At 54.2% G+C, this 4163-nt stretch overlaps 1 non-coding gene across 1 annotated transcript; it reads right to left on the minus strand.

Moving 5' to 3' along the window:
• Nucleotides 1-501: 501 nt before the first annotated feature.
• LOC129404653 (small nucleolar RNA SNORA70) lies at nt 502-633 on the minus strand. The gene has a single exon (XR_008630025.1). It is a non-coding gene; the product is annotated as a small nucleolar RNA SNORA70 (small nucleolar RNA).
• Nucleotides 634-4163: the final 3530 nt, after the last annotated feature.

Genomic DNA, 4163 nt, shown 5'->3' on the forward strand with positions numbered 1-4163 from the left:
CCCTGGCCCAGTGCCCTTTTTCTTGGTTGATCTTTAAAAGCCACCTGATACGGTAAATACTATTATTTCCTCCACTTTGTTTTTGGCTAAGAAGCAGGGTTTGCTGTGGTACAGTGGGTGGGGATGCTGAGAACCGGAGCAGGTGGGGAGGGGGCAGCGAATCACTGGGGTACATCTCCGCAGAGGCGCCCAGTCAGTATCTTTGGCTCCTCGGCCATCTGGGATGAGGTGCTTCTTAGCCACCATGTTTTCAAACTCATCTGGTACAAGCCTCACTACTTGGTGATGTGGATTTCCTGGTCGCGAGGGAATCTGAGTGTGGCCCAGGACAGACCCTTAATCTCAGCTCCTTTGTTCTGGAGCTCCGAGCAGGTGGGTGTGAGGACTTGGCTGGTGGGACCCTGGCCACCGTGCCCTGGGGCTCCTTAAAGGCACCACATACTCGTTTGGAGTCTGAGATTGGGGCCAGCCTAAGAGCAGACAGGAATGTCCACTGCAAAGGACTATTTTAAAGATCCCCTGGAAGAACCCGGGTAAGTCTCTGGCTGTGGACACAAAGAGGCTGCTTGCTGCTGGCAGCCACTGCCCACCCAGCCCCATAGGCCAAGAAAAAGTCAGCTAAATTGACTGTATGTCCTTCCTGCATTTTACAGATGAGGAAACTGAGACCTTGGGAGAAAAGCAATCATTTACCCATATAAAACATAATTTTATGTAGGGGACCGGACTGGGGTGATAGCACAACAGGTAGGGTATTTGCATGCAGACAACCCATGTTTGATCCCTGGCATCCCACATGGTGTCCTGAGCACCACCAGAAGTGATTCCTGAGTGTAGAGCCAGAAGTCAGCCCTGAGCATCATTGCCAGGGGTGACTCAAAACCAAAAGAAAAAAAACCCCATCATTTTGTAAAGTGCTCTTTGAATTCTCTGAAATGGGGTGGCAGAGTCCTGTTACACATGCGATTCAAAGTCAGGAACGCCTAGTTCTGACCCACGCAGACTGAGCCAGGACCGCCCACACAGCCGCGCTCTCTGCCCACCTCTGCTTCACTGTTGAGGAATCAGAGACTTAGTGGGGTCAGGCCCGGTGACCTCTAAGAGCCTTTGAATCAAACAGGCTGTCATCTGGTGACTGCCGTACATCATTCTTCCGAATGGATCAAACAGATCAAGCGGGGGAGCTGGCTCAAAGGACTGGAGCACAGGCCTGGCCTGTGGGACGCCTGGGGGTGGGTCCCTGACCTCGCAGGCAAAGACCCCTAAGCGTTATGCTGGACATAGGCCTGCTGAACACTGCCGGGTGTGGCCCCCAAACCAAATAAATGAACATAAACATCCCCACTGCCAACAACAAAAATTTATAGTGCAACTGTAAAACTCCGCTGAAATGCATCACTGCAGTAAACTTAGGGACAAGGACGTGAGGCTAGAAGAGAGTCTAACAACAGGGACGACTGTCCCAATTGCTCTCCTATCTCGCATGGTTGAAATTCCTTCTTCCTTCCATCCCTCCTGTGCGTCCCAAGACGGAAGTTTCTCTCGGCAGGGAGTATGGGGGAGGCTTTTCTGGAGCTGTCGCATGTTATCTAGGGCCACCACGCTAGTAGTTGCAATTCTGTTGGTACAAACAGGAAATGTGCTAGCTCAGACCTGGAGATAATGATGACTTCAGGCTTTGACTCAGAGCTCAAGGGATGTTCCCAAGGGCCAGCATCCGTCTGTCCTTGTCTCCCTCTTCAGTATCAACCACCTATCAAGTTCATCCCCTGCCTGCCTGCCTGAAATCCAAATGCTGAGCTCCAGTGAATTCCAGTGAAAAGTAATTCGGACAGACATTCTAGACTCGAGTCTGCTGGGCACTGATTGTCGAGCATCCCTCGTGGCTGAGGGGAAAACATTCAGATTAGCCAGATCAGATGCAAACTTCCTGTGCTGTGTGGTCAGAGGCAGAGCTAAGGGTACTCCCAGAAGAGAATGAGGGGTGCTGCTAAGAATGAGGATGGGGTGGGAGGAAGAGTCCTGTCCCCCATCCTCCCTGATGCCGTCAATGGACCTGGAGGGCAGGGAGCTATGCCCATCCCAGGCTCCTCACAGAGGGAAAGGCCACAGAGGTGGCCTCCATGCTCCCCCAACACAGCCGCCTTAAGCTTTGCCCGTGCAGCAGATCTCCCTGTGTCCCCCAGGTCTGAGCTAGAGATGTCCCTGTACCTCAAGCCACCTGTACTAGACCCACACCTCTCGACCCCAGGGGGCTGAAGGGCTCTGCTTCTCTGAACTCACAACGATTAGGTCACATGCTATCTTCATGCGTGTTTATTCTGCTTGTTTGTTGGGGGGCTACACCAGGCTGTGTTCAGGAATCACTCCTGACAGGGCTCTGAGGACCATGTGGGGTGCTGGGATTTGACCCTGGTCTGTCACCCACAAGGCAAGCACCCTGCCCGCTGTCCTAGCTCTCTGGTACCACCGTGTGTTTATTCGTGAGCAGGAGTATTCCCACGCGAGACCCCGGCCTCAGACCCTGCTCTCATACACTCACACCGCCCTGAGGAAAAGCTGGCCCAGAGCAGAGCCCTGTCTGTGCCCTCTGAGCCCCCCTGTGTGGAGTGACGTCTGGAAAGGTGCTTGAGAGGGAACTCGAGGATTCGGCTCTGCTCCTGACCAAGAACCGAGCATCCCTGGGGCCTCCAGCCCAGCAGCAGCATCTAGGCCATGGCTCGTGTGCAGACCCAAGGCACAAACAAGCACAGTGATGAACAGGAAACGAAGGCAGCAAAGGCAAGAGCCAGTCTGCTGCTCTGCTCATTCTCAGTTTAGGGGGAAAAGAACCCTGAGAGGAAGAGATCATGTCCTCTCAGATGGAAAGGGGCCCCGGAAGACTGAGAGGCCTGAGGGACTTGAAATGTGTTGGGTTTCTTTGTTCCAGTCCCGAGCCCTGGTGCTCTGCCAGCAGGCTGCAGAGCTGGAAGCCCACGGCCCAGAGGCGTTAGATCCCGTCCCTGGGGCTCCAGGCTGTGGGAAGGCTGGCCAGCTCCTGGGGGTCCGTTTTGTGGAAGGGGTGATCACCTCATACACTGCCTTGACCCACCTGCCATTCCTGACCCCCTTCCTCTTCCTCCTGCACCTCGGAGTGGACTGGCTTCCTAGTGTACCCTACGTCTTGGTTCTCCTCCACTTCTTGCTGGAGTTTCTTGCCTTCAGAGCCACTTCATTCCTTGGGAGTCTTAGGGAGCCCTTTGGTGCAAAATGTCAAAGTCTGCAGGCTTCAGGCAGAAGGGGAGGCACCCAAGCCAGCCCTCGGCCCTGCACGCCTCTCCCTGTGGTGGTCTCTCCCATCTGCACGCCTTGCTTTGGCATGCGGGGCTTCTCCCTGCCCCTGGATGTGCTAGACACAGCCCACTTAGGACTCACTCTCTGTCTTTGTGGGACAACCCTTTTCCTCTCCCCGAGCTTACTGCTCAGTGTCTTCAGAACTTAGCTCAGGAGGCCTCCCCTCACTGCCCACTACTGCACCAGAATCACGCCGTGCCACCTCCTGGCTCTGTGTCCTTTCTGTTCACGACACTGAATATGATTTGAAACTATCTGATTAGGACCAGGAGATGCGCAACAGGCTGAGCTCACAGTTTGCATGTAGGAGGCCCGGGTTGGAGCCCCGATGCCACTGGGAGTGAGCACTCCCTGCCTCCGGCACCACTGGGTGTGGCCCCAAAACCAAAGAGGAACTAGAAACTGTCTGATTCATTTAATTGCCCGTAAACTAGAAGATGTGACAAGAATAGTCCCCAACATGGTAGTGCTCAAAGAATTTTTGGCAAATGAAAGAACCTATGAAAGAAGGCAGGGGTGGAAGGAGGCAAGCAAGGGAGATCATCCTTCCACGGGGGATTGTATTCACCCAGAGCATTCTCATCAAACACTTAACACAGACACTACTGAACATGCAGTAATTATTATGCAGAACTCACGGCTGCTTCTCCCAGAAGGGAGCATAACATGAGGCCCCCATAACCACACCACCAGACTCCACGCCAGGCTGTTTCCACTTGGGGTGCCCCAGAGAGGGGAAGGTGAGAGCCTTCCCCACCCCAAGGGACCCAGCCCTGGCAGCCAACCTCCACTACTCAATTACCGCCACGCTCCAGGCCGTTTTCCACACA

This window comes from Sorex araneus, chromosome 4 (genome assembly GCF_027595985.1).
Source record: "Sorex araneus isolate mSorAra2 chromosome 4, mSorAra2.pri, whole genome shotgun sequence".
NCBI lineage: Eukaryota > Metazoa > Chordata > Mammalia > Eulipotyphla > Soricidae > Sorex > Sorex araneus.